General features: G+C 42.0%; 1 protein-coding gene and 1 pseudogene across 3 annotated transcripts in view; one reads left to right on the top strand and one right to left on the bottom strand.

The window, feature by feature from the left end:
• ZNF644 (zinc finger protein 644) overlaps positions 1–13,311 on the bottom strand; it is a 136,088-nt gene that overhangs the window by 94,105 nt on the left and 28,672 nt on the right. The window lies entirely within an intron of this gene.
• LOC132229731 (small ribosomal subunit protein uS15-like) lies at positions 9,953–10,472 on the top strand (annotated as a pseudogene).

Genomic DNA, 13,311 nt, shown 5'->3' with positions numbered 1-13,311 from the left:
TCCAACATCCCCCAAGGGGTTCCGGATTGTAAGAGGGTGGTTCTCAGGTGATGCACCCCAGAATCGGGCTCCCTCCTCTCTGGTTCCAGGCGTGTCACCTGAGAATCGCAGCTGCCAAGTCACCACAGCTCAGCAGCTCCTGCAATGAGCGTCTGCCCCCTGGTGGTCAGTGCGCATCATTGCTATTGGTTGGACGGTCAGATGGTCGCTTAGGCTTTTATATATATAGACTAGAGGCCCGGTGCACGAAATTCGTGCACTGGGGATGGGTGGGAGGTCCCTTAGCCTAGCCTGTGCCCTCTTGCAGTCCGGGACCCCTCCCTCCTTACTGCTCATCTGCTTGCTGCTTCCTACCGCTCGGCTTGCTGCTCCTTAGTGCTGCTGCGAAGGCTCCCACCACTGCCGCTGCACTCACCAGCTGCCCTGGCCCCTGCCATGGGTCGGAGCTCCTCTGCTACAGCAAAGGTTTGGGTTCCATTCTGCCAGGGCACCTACTTAGGTTTCAGGTTGATCCCCGGTTGGGGCTGACTGCTGCTCAGGAAGTGACTGAGGACCGTGTGCTCTAGTCATTCGGTGAGGAGCTGGGGTTCCATTGCCAACCTGGCCCACTCTGATCCCCACTACCCCCGCTCCTACATCAAGGATGACTTCAACTATGGCAACTGTGTGGCCTCCACCAGTGTACACATCCGCATGGGTAGGCACCCTCTCCATGGCTCTCCAGGCGTGGCTGCTGCACAGTCGCCCCAGAGGCGGATTTCCGGGTTCCCAAGGAGAGCGCCCTCCACGCCGGACTCCCAGGGAGAGCGCCCTCCACACCGGACTCCCAGGGAGAGCTGGGTTGGAGGGAAAGCACTTTGCCTGGAGCAGAGCACCCGTCCTGTGCAGGGCTCGCAGGGTTTGTGTCTCTGATCCTGCCCTCAGCAGCCCCAGCACCGAGGTGGTGGGCTTTGGGGCTGCTGGGTGCCGGCCCCCCGTGGCTTTGTATCTCCGATCCTGCCTCCAGCAGCCCCAGCACTGTGGTGGCAGGGCTTGGTGCTGCAGGGTTCAGGGCCCCCCTGCGGGTTTGTGTCTCCGATCCTGCCCCCAGCAGCCCCAGCACTATGGTGGCAGGGCTTGGGGCTGCTGAGTGCCGGGCCTGCATGTTTGTGTCTCTGATTGGGTCCCCAGCAGCTCCTGCAAGAAAAGGGCTTTTTCGGGCTGATTGCGCCGCCAGGCCCCGCAGCCCAGGACTGCACACGGGGGTCCCGCCTGCCCAGGGTCACACATGAGGGTCCCGCCAGCAAGGGCCACACACGGGGGTCCCGCCTGCCCACACACGGGGGTTCTAGCTGGGGGCGGGACTTAGGCGGCACACAGGGGCCCGGATGTGGCTCACGCTGGCCCGCACTGCCCGCAGTATGCAAATTAGTCGCCATCTTTGTTGGTGGTTAATTTGCATATCGTGCTAATTAGCCAATGGGAGGCATAGCGAAGGTATGGTCAATTACCATGTTTGTCTATTATTAGACAGGATGGATGAACCTTGGGGACATTATATTAAGTGAAATAAGCCAATCACAAAAGGACAAATACTGTATGATTTCACTGACATGAAATATCTAAAGTAGTCAAAAATCAGAGAAAAATAAAGTAGAAAGGAAACAAAATAGTGTTTAATGAGTAAAAAGTTGCATTGAAAAATAAGTTCCAGAGACCTGTTGCACAACAATGTAAACATACTTACCACTGAACGGTACACTTAAAAATGATTAATGTTATATATTTTACAGTTTTAAAAATATCAAGGGGAGAAATTAATACAAGGGCAAGATAAAATAACAGGGACTGAGGTTGTCCTCTACCTTAGAAACCAGAAACATATATGAAATGATAGTTTTCAGATATTTAGATAGGCAACTACTGATAGGTTTATATAGATGTCAAATCTGTTCAAACTATACACTCTAAAATTTGTAATTTACTATGTCAATTATACTTCAATAAATCTGTTTTTTAAAACCACAATATGAAAATAATAAACTAGAAGAAAAGAAAAGTTAAATTCTCAAATTAAAAAAGAATGGTAATAATGAACACAAAAAGAACACTGTAGTTTATAACCAAAACAGTAAAGATACAAATGAATCATCTTTCTATATCTGTAACTGGTACTACAATTACCCTACAACTGGTAATTCTATGTATGAACAATGCTTCCAAAATCCTAACAAACACATCCAATGAAACAAGTATAACTAGAGTCATCTGTATACTGAACAGATAGATGTATTTAATTTATACTTGCCCCAAGTTCAATTCTCAAGCACAATTCCTACTGAAATATAACAAGGCTCAACCTAGAACTAAATACACAATAAAAATTAATTACACAGCATGAGCCACAAAGTCTGTCTGCAAAAAAAACAGCCTCAATTCTGCAGCAACCCTTATCCACTCATTTGGCAAGGAGGCTTCGCAGTTTCTCCCATCAAGAGGTGGAGTCTTTTTCCCCAAACTTTAACTCTGGACTTGACCTTATAAGGAAATCCAACCAGTAAAATAAAGCAGATGTCAGTTCGCTAGTTCTGAGTTAAGCCCCAGGAGACCTTGCATACTTGTCCTCTTGGAACCCTGCCACCATGAGAACAAGCCCTCTCTAACCTATTGGAGGAGAGAGGACAGTTAGATATCCCATCCCAGGGCATCCTAAAGAACCCAGCCAAGAGGGGCAGAGCCACCTTTCTGGTTGGCTACTGAATGTACACTCAAAAATGAGCCCAGTGAAGACCAGAAATGCTGCCTAGCTGACTCATAGACTTACTGTTTTAATGTTGGTTTCAAACTACCAAGTTTTAAAGTAATTTGTTACACAGCAGTAGCTGACACAACAACTCTATCTTAAAGATACCATATTAAAATTATTCTTAGCCCTAGATGAGTTATTATTTGATTTACAGGTCGATGCTCAACCACTGAGCCACACTGGCTGGGCAAGAAAACATTCTTACTCAACTGTCAAGTTGTGCCAATTCTAGGTCCCTGAATACACGCATGAGCAGGTGACACCCAGGCTGATCAGAGGAATACCTTTTAATTTGTTTATGCATAGGAGTATGGCTCAAAGAGAGACATTTGGAATCCTTCTCAGGTTGTTTTCAAGCACTGGAAAAGGTACACTCTTCAGTGGAAATAACAGCTATAAGAATGAAATAGGTCAGAGCAGCCAGTGGCTGGCTATCTTTGCTACCTCATGAAGATAACATATTTAGGAATGAAGCCACCACATACAAAATCCAACCCAAGAAACAGAGGCATTATCCTAATGATATCATATGCACCCATTGATCTAGGCACTCCTGAAATAACTTAATAGCAGAATAGGCAATATTTATCAACAGGCAATATTCCATCTACTGAGACATACTAGCAGGGGTGGGCAAACTTTTTGACTCGAGGGCCACAATGGGTTCTTAAACTGGACCGGAGGGCCGGAGCAAAAGCATGGATGGAGTGTTTGTGTGAACTAATATAAATTCAAGGTAAACATCAACACTAATAAAAGAGAAAAATGGTAATTGGCGTACGAGCTACCCTTTTCATTGGCTAATCAGGGCTATATGCAAATTAACTGCCAACTAAGATTGGCAGTTAACTGCCAACAAGATGGCGGTTAATTTGCATATGGAGGCACAATGCAGGGAGGCGAAAGGGAAAGCAGGAAGAAGCCCCCTGCCACTGACAGTGATCGGAAACCCAGGGGGGAGCTAAGAGCTGGGGGGCAGGGCAAAGGCGGCCCTGGGGCCGCCTTTGCCCTGCCCCCCAGCCATGATCGGAGAATCAGGTGCCTTTGCCGCCCTGGCCAGTGATAGCAGGAAGTAGGGGTGGAGCCAGCGATGGGAGCTGGGCACGGTCGAAGCTGGCAGTCCCGGGAGCTAGGGGTCCCTTGCCTGGGCCTAAAGCGAAGCCCACGATCGTGGGGCCGCTGCAGCTGCGGGTCCCCACTGCCCGGGCCAGATGCCTCAGCCAGAGGCGTCAGGCCTGGGCAAGGGGCCGATCCTGCGATTGGAGGGTGATGGGGGTCAACGCCTAAGGGCTCCCACAGTATGTGAGAGGGGGCAGGCTGGGCTGAAGGACACTCCCCCCCACACACACCCAGTGCACGAATTTCGTGCACCGGGCCCCTAGTCATTACATAAAAGGGTACAGTCTTTTTTTTTTTAGTTTTAGTTTTATTCATTTCAAGCGGGCCGAATCCGGCCCGCGGGCCGTAGTTTGCCCACGGCTGTACTAGAGAATCTAAACAGAATATTAAAAATCATCAATTTGAAGACATCAAGGAGCTAATACAACAGTAAAGAATGACCAGGCCAAGATCCAAGACAAGATGGGAACCTACAGATATAAACCCAGTACCCAAGGATGCTTTTGCCTTGGAGTTATTTGCCAATCCAGATGACACAGCTGGGAAACTGATGATTGTTTCTCACACTGTTGTAGAGCAAGGGGAACTAAAAGGGGAGTCCAAGGTTTCGTATGGTGGGAAATTATACTAAATGCTGCCCACTATTTGAATTGAGATACCAAAGGACTTAACTCTAGTGAGTCAGAACTAAACAAGTCCTTGCACATACTGCAGCCTTACCTGAAGACATCTAGATGGCCACATTAAAAAAAAATTTCCAATCCCTAAAATTTAATTAAGATAACTCCAAACTGCTGGAGACCCCAGGTATGGCATAAGCAAACAAAAACCATCTCTGCAAAAAGATAGTATCACCATAGGACTCAGAGTTTAGGCCTGGAAAGGCAGCTAAAAATTTAAATGGAGAAAACATGGCAGCAAGAGAAGCAAAAGAGTGAAACAAAAATTCTCAGTATGAACTGCCCAAATCACTGGATGACTAATAAACTATGTATGCACAGGGAAGAACTAAAGGCGTTAAAAGCAGAAAAGGTGGTAGAGGCCAGAGGAAAAAAAACTACATTTGAAAAACAGAGCTGTACTGAATTTGATGCTTTTTCAAAAGGGTACATTTCCTCAGCTGTGCACAATTTGGGCAGCAGATAGCTGAAGCCCTACAAGGCTGAAGTGTCAGAAGAAAGAACCCACGCCCAGGTGAATAGTTGATAATTAGTAAAATCCCTAGAAGCAAGAAAACCACAGAGAAAGATTCAAAATCTGACTCTAAACTTCACCCAATAATTCTCAGAGGAACATTAACAACCCATGGTCACTAAAACATATTCACAATGTCCAGTTTTCAAACAAGTTACATGATATGCAAAAACAAAAAAAACAGAAAACTTGATTCATACTCAGAGGGGGAAAAAGAGTGTCAGTAGATATTGATTCTGAGTACCCTGGATGTTATAGCTAGTACTAGTGGCCCAGTGCACAGATTCGTGCACATTGAAAGGAATCAGGTTCCCTCCTCTCTGGTTCCAGGGTGCGTCACCTGAGAACTGCTGCTGCAAAGTCACTGCAGCTTGGAAGCTCCTAGGTTGAGCATCTGTCCCCTGGTGGTCAGTGTGCATCGTATGTATGGGCCAGTGGGCCGGTCACTAAGTCTTTTATATATATACTAGAGGCCCGGTGCACAAAAATTTGTGCACTCAGGGGGGGGGGGGGAGGGGGGTCCCTCAGCCTGGCCTGTGCCCTCTAGCATTCTGGGACCCCTCGGGAGATAACGACCTGCTGGCTTAGGCCTGCTCCCGGGTGGCAGAGGGCAGGCCCAATCCCTAGGTGCAGCCCCTGGTCGGGCTCAGAGCAGGGCTGATTGGGGAGTTGGGGCGCCGCCCCCTGTCACACTCAAGGCAGGGTCGATGGGGAGGTTGTGGAGCAACCCCCTGTCACACACAGAGCAGGGCCGATCAGGGGGGTTGGGGCTCTGTACCCTGTCACGCACAGAGCAGGGCCCATCAGGGGGTTGGGGTGCTGCCCTCTATCACCCACAGAGCAGGGCGGATCAGGGGGTTGGGGCGCCGCCACTCTCACACTCAGGGCAGGGCCGAGGGGGAGGTTATGGCTCTACCCCGTCACACACAGAGCAGGGCCCGTGGGGGGGGGGGGAGCTCCCCCCTATCAGGCACAGAGCAGGGTGGATAGGGAGGTTGTGGCCCCGCCCCCTGTCACACACAGAGCCGCAGGGCGATCAGGGGGTTTGGGTGCTGCTCCCTGTCATGCTGATTCCAGTGCCGGGAGGCCTCACGGCTCCGCTGATCCCGGTGCTGGGAGGCATATTACCCTTTTACTATATAGGGTAGAGGCCTGGTGCACGGGTGGGGCCAGCTGGTTTGCCCTGAAGGGTGTCCTGGATCAGGGTGGGGGTCCCCACTGGGGTGCCTGGCCAGTCTGGGTGAGGGGCTGAGGGCTGTTTTCAGGCTGGGGGTGACTGAACTCCCAAACGCTCCTTTTTTCCTTTTTTTTTTTTTTTTTTTTAATTCTGTGCCAGCTTTAGCTTGAGGCTTGGCTCCAGCTCTTAGGCCTAGGCTGAAAGTAGGTTTCTGGCCTTTGCTTACAATGTTGCAAATCTGCTGGCTGAAGTTGGGCGTATTTGTTACCATGTTTCTTAAACTGCCAGCTCAGAGGCAGCGGCAGGCGGGGAACGTTGGTTTCCTCCGTCACTGAGGCAACCAAGCCTCATGTTAGTTTCAAGCTGCCTGGCTGCCCGCCGCCATCTTGGCTGACAGTTAATTTGCATATCTTGCTGATTAGCCAATGAAAAGGGTATCGGTCGTACGCCAATTACCATGTTTCTCTTTTATTAGATAGGATATATATAGATATAAGGAGTTTAAAACATTCTATCATTAAAATTAAAAGAAACATATTCAAAGTATTGATAGAAACTTTATATAAAAAAGAAAAAGCTTTTACATAAAATTTAAAATCACCAGAAGGCAGAAGAAAGAACTGGGAAGCTTGAAATAGGGCAATAAAACTATCCAATCCAAAAAACAAAGTGAAATTACTGGAGAAAATTTAACAGCCTCGGAGACCAGTAGGACAATCTCAGATAGTCCAATATAGATATAACCCATTCAACATAGATACAGAATGAAAGAAGAGCAAAAAAGGTACAAAATAATTTTTGTTGAAGAATAGTCAAAAGCATCCCAAACTTGGTAGATAACATTAACCTACACATCCAAGAATCTCAACAAACCCAAGCAGAAAAAAACACAAAGAACCAGTTCTTTTTTTTTTTTTAATATATTTTATTGATTTTTTACAAAGAGGAAAGGAGAGTGATAGAGAGCCAGAAACATCGATGAGAGAGAAACATCAATCAGCTGCCTCCTGCACGCCCCCCACTGGGGATGTGCTTGCAACCAAGGTACATGCCCTTGATCGGAATCGAACCCGGGACCCTTGAGTCCGCAGGCCGATGCTCTATCCACTGAGCCAAACCGGTTCTGGCAAGAACCAGTTCTATATACATATCATATTCAAGCTGCTAACGGCCAAAGTGAAAACCTTGAGAGCCACCAGAGAAGAAGAGTTTACATATGAGAAATGATAATACAAGTAATGGCTGACTTATCAGAAAATAATGGAGGTGTTGGAACAACATCTTCTATATCTAATGATACTATCCTTCAAAAATAAATGTGAAAAGAGGGGTATTTTTAGATAAAAATCAGACTTCAGGCCATAGACAAAACAGTGATTTTAAAAAGGTGGGGGAAGGTGAGAATAAAAATACTTAATCCAAAAGATGGCAAGAAAGGTGAGAAAAAGAAGACAAAGTCAGAATAAATAGAAAACACATAAGATCAGTTGTAAACATCAATACATCAGTAATTATATGAAATCTAAATGAACTTTATGTTATAATTACAAGACAGGAGTGTTAGATGGAATTGAAAGTAAAATGATATGGTGTATACATCAAATAGCTCTAAAACATAAATGCACAGAAAATTTTTAAACAAAAATTTGGGGAAGAAAAGGAATCACAAACTCCAGTTATAAGAAGGCTGGCACTGCTATGATATTATCAATCAAGGTAGACTTCAAAGCAAAAAGCATTACCAGAGATAATGATAAAAGATTCAACTCATCAGAAACAAAGAACAATTCTAAATTTGTGTGCCCAATATCATGGATTCATATATATCTGTAAAACAATGAATAGCAACATAAGAAAGACAAATCCATAATAGCAATAGAAAAAGTTAACAAACCTCTCAAAATTGAACCAACATGCAGAAATTAAATTAGTAGAGATGTAGAAGTTTTTAACATGGTTAACAAAACTGACTTAAATACATATAAATATTGCATCCAAAAAACTGCAGAGTACACATTCTTTTCAAATACACAGAAAATATTTACAAAACCTGGCTAATAAAAACAAAAAAGTACAACTACATTTTGAAACAGGAAAATTAAAAATAAAAATAAAAACTATGAGGCAACATTACACACCCTCTAGAATGGCTAAAAGTAGAATTAACAATACAAAGTGTTGGTAAAGATGAAGTGCGAAAAGAACTTTGTTGATGAGACTATAAACTGTCACAAACACTTTGGGGGGGAAATCTGAGTATGTCCTAAAATCTATCATAGATCCACTCTAACCATATTAGTATGTATTTACTGAATATAACTGTGTACTAGGAGACAGGTACAAGAAAATGCATAGCAGCATTATTCATAAACGTGTTAACATCCCAAATTTCCATCAATAATAAATAAGCAGTGGATATTCAAATAACATACTGTATAGCAATGATAATGAATGAACTACAGTAATATATGCAACAATAGAGATGAATCACAAAGAATGCTGGAAGTAGGATCCATTTATATAACTTCCATTAACAAGAAAAATATATACAGTTCAAAATGTATTTTTAAATGGTAAAAATATAAAGCAAACAAAGGACTACCATAAAAGATAGGATAGTTAGTTTCTCCTAAGGAAGGAGGTATGATATGTACTTTTGAATACTTAAGTTGTATATTTTTCCATGCATTATTCTGAGTATTTTTCCCACAGTAAAAATGTTTCAAAAGTAAAACTAAACATTTAAGGCTTGAATTTTCTCCTAAGGCGCTGGCATTCCAGTATTTTGTTTTTATTTCAAAGTTATATAAATGCATATTCTAAAAATCAAATGAAGCTTATGATGAAAGACAGCACCCCACACCCCTTTCTAAACAGTACTTCTGTAGCAGTATTTTAACTCTTCATTTTGGATCTGGTTGCCTCATTTTGGATCTAATATGTGAAAATGACTTAACTCTTTTATATCCTGCTGTAACTCCCCCAAATTATATAACAGCCCCACATGAGGATGGCTAACTGATTTTTTTTACAAAAGTGCAAACGCAAATGAACAAAAAGTCTTTTCAACATTTGGTCGCAGGAGCAACTAGCTATACGTGGGGGGGGGGGGGGGGGGACGGGAATAGTGACCTAAATCTCACACACTATATCAATATTAATTCAAAATAGATTATAAGTTTAAATGTAAATTGTAAAACTATTAATCTTGTAGAAGAGAAAAATCATTAGGATCTAGAGCTAGAAAAACACCAAAAGCATGATCCAGAAAAGAAAATATTTGACAAGATTTCATCAAATAAAAATCTTTTACTCTGTGAAAGACACTGTTAAGAGGCTTAATAAGTGACAGATTTGAAAAAATATTTGCAAACTACATACTTAACAAAGGCTCACATAAAAGAACTCTCAAAATTCAACAGTAAGACATTAGCAAAATAAGAACATTCAAAAATCATCTCCTTTATTAAAACAACAAGAACACTGGCAAAAATAGAGTCAACTTTTCCAAACTCTAAATATTAACCAAAGGCTTGCAGCAATCTGGGAAGAATTTATTAAGAAAGATGGCTAAATCTTGATAAGACCAGCAAACTTTGTGGCATATTATTTTGCCTTATTCCCATCCTCCCACCCAGATCCACAGTAATTTTGAAAGCCAACATCTGATCTCCAGCATGCTAGGTGGCTTCCTGCAGTGTTCCCAATTGATGCTCTCTTTTTCACTGCCTGACAGCCATCATGAGTTGAATGCATGCTCCTGTCCTGGGAAGCGCTGGTCCCAGTAGGCTCCTCCACACCGCCACAGCATCCCCACCTGGCTGAAGTTGCCATCTTAGGACATGCAGGAGTAGATCTACAAACTGACAAAGAAGGACCTGACTCCCTCACAAATCTGTGTGATGTTGACTCACATGGTGTTGCACAAGTATGTTTTTGTGACAGGCAATATAATCTTGAGAATTCTTAAGTCCAAAGGAGTTGCTCCTGATCTTCCTTAGGATCTCTACCATTTAAGAAAGCTGTTGTTGTTCAAAGCATCTTGAGAGGAACAGAAAGGTTAAGGACAGTAAATTCCATCTGATTCTGATAGAGAGTCATATTCACTGGTTGGGGCTTGATATTATTAAGACCAACAAGTTCTCCCTTCTCAACTGGAAATACGAGTCATCCATAGCCTTTGCCCTGATTGCATAAAATGTCTATGTACTCAAGCAATAAAATCATTGTTTAACTAGGGAAAAAGCCAACACTCCATAAGCCTTATGAAAACCAGTAGCCTAGCAGCCACCTAAGGTGGGCAGAAGAGGGTGGGAGCTCTTTCACTACCCCATCCCCCAAGTACTGTCATTATTTGACAAATTTAGTGGTATCCTGGAAGACCCAACTCCCAAAACTATCCTAATTCAATCTGACACAGAGCTCAGTCAGTGCAAAAAAGTATGACAAAAACAATCAGAGGCAATTGTTTAATATATTGTGCTGACCAAGGCAGTGGATAACAGTTGAGGCAAATAATAAGCTAACTAAAAAACATAAAAACCGAGGACATAGAAAAGCTCCAATATATACTTAAAAATATAGATGGTTACACATAGCAAAGGGCTCTGCACATATCCAGGGGTGTACACATGCTCAGGAAAGACCTACAAAGGCCCTAAGGGCTTGCCTCTGGCTAACCTGCAAGTTCTACACAAGCAGAAAGTAAACAGTAAAGCAAGTTACAAACTTCCTGGCTGAGTGCTGAAGCTGTGCCCCAACAAAGACTGGGAGACTTACTGGTGGTCCCAGGCATTTAAGGAAACCTCTGTCCAATCATTAGCTGACCACTAAGTTAATTGAGTAGAGACACTGTAGGGGCCATACACAACAAAGAATATAGATTTACAGAATTCAGAAAAAAACACTAAACAACAACACACTAACAATGACAAGCACTGGGGAGTGGAGAATATCTGATTGTCAGGGCTGCCACATTATTTTATATGTATAGTTTTCAATAAAATAAAGAAGACATTTTTTAAAAAGTATGGCTCATACTCAAGCAAAAGAACTGTCAATAGGAACTGTCCCTGAGGAAACCCATTAGAACTCATTAGACAAAGTTTTAAAATCAGCTACTTTATACATGTTCAAAGAACTAAAAGAAATTTATGTCTAAAGAACGGAAGGAAAGTATGAGATGAATGTCTAACAAGTAGAAAATACCAATAAAGAGAAATCATGAAATCATGAAAAAAAAAAAAAAGAAATTCTGGAGTTGAAAAGTACAGTAACTAAAATGAAAAATTCACTTCAAGGTTTCAGCAGCAGATATGAACAAGCAAGAGAAAAAAATCAGAGAATTTGAAGATAGGTCAATTGAGATTATCCACTGAGAAACAGGAAAAAAAAAAACAACGGAAAAAAGGGGTACTTTAAGGACTCCATTAAACATATCAAAACATACACATAATGGAAGAGAGAGGGAAAAAAAAGTTGAATAAATAATAACTAAAAATTCCCCCAAATTTAATGAAAAACAATAATCTAAACACCAAAAACCTCAAAAAACTACAAGGATAAACTCAGAGAGACCCATACATAGACATATCTAATCAACTGTCAAAAATAAAAGAAGAAGCCTGGAAGATGCAAGAGATAAACTTGTCACATGTAATTAAATTAATTTCTCATAAAAAACCATGGGGGCCAGAGGCAATGGGAAGACATATTCAAAGTACTGCAGGGGAGGGGGGGGGGAATGGGGGGGGCAGGGCGCATAAGACCGTCAACCAAGAATCTATAACTACTTTTCAAAAATAAAAGAAAAATTAAAACATTCACAGAGAAGCAAAAATAAGGTAACTGGTTGCTAGCAGACCTAATGTATAAGAAATACAAAAGAGTGTCTTTCAAAATGCTGAAATAAAAGAACACTAGATAATAACTCTACTCCACTTGAAAAAAATAAAGAGAATGGTAAAGGTAATATATAAGACATTTTTAAATTTGTAACTTGTTTACTCATATTGACTTAAAAGATATATAAAGATGTAATTACCATGGCAAAAATAATAATAGAAGGAGTGGAACTATACAGGAGGAAATTTTTGTATATTATTGAAATTATGTTGATATGAATCTGAATTTGATTAGAATAAAGCTGTTAATTGTAATTCCCAGGTCAATCTCTATCAAATGAAAAACATAAATAGTGAAAAAACCAACAAGGGATTTCAATGGTATTAGATAATAAGCTATTCAGGACAAAAAAAAAAAAACCACAATAGTACAGGAACAGAGAGGAGCAACAACAGCAAAAAAAATTATTTAAATATACAAAAAAAAAAAATAGCAAAAGGACAGACAATAAATCCTACCTTATCAGTAATTACATTAAATGCAAATTAATTGGGCATTCTAATAAAAAAACAGAGATTGGCAAAATCAGTTAAAAAACAACAACACAATTCAACTACATGCTGCCTTTAAGAGACACTTCAGACTCAAATAAATTGAAAGCAAAAGGATGGAAAAAGATATATCATGCAAACAATAATTAAAAGAGAGCTGGTGCCCCAGCTGGTGTTTCTGTGTCAGCCCTGAGAATTGTGGGTTCGATTCCTGGTCAAGGGCAAGTATCTGGGTTGCAGGCTCTCTCCCTGCCCACAGTCAGGGCACATGCAGGAGGCAGCCAGTCGAAGTGTCTCTCTTGCATCTCTCTCTCTCTCTCTTTCTCTCTCTCTCTCTCTGAAAAAAGCAATGAAAAAAATACCCACAGGTGAGGATTCACAAAAGAGAGAGAGAGAGAGAGAGAGAGAGAGAGAGAGAGAGAGAGAGCGAGCTCGCACACGCGCTGGAGTAGCCATACACTACCAGACACAATAGACATTAAGAAAAAAGTTGTTACTAGAGACAAAAAAAGGACACTTTATAACAACAAAAGGATCAATCCATCAAAAATTCTATTTCAACTGTAAACATGTATACCTAAGAACAAATACATATGAAGTTGAAACTTACAAAATTGAAAAAGAAAAACTGAAAACAGATC

The sequence above is a fragment of the Myotis daubentonii genome, chromosome 3 (assembly GCF_963259705.1).
Source record: "Myotis daubentonii chromosome 3, mMyoDau2.1, whole genome shotgun sequence".
Classification (NCBI taxonomy): domain Eukaryota; kingdom Metazoa; phylum Chordata; class Mammalia; order Chiroptera; family Vespertilionidae; genus Myotis; species Myotis daubentonii.
The sequence above is the reverse complement of the archived record's forward strand: the minus strand, read 5'-3'. Positions and strand labels throughout refer to the sequence as shown.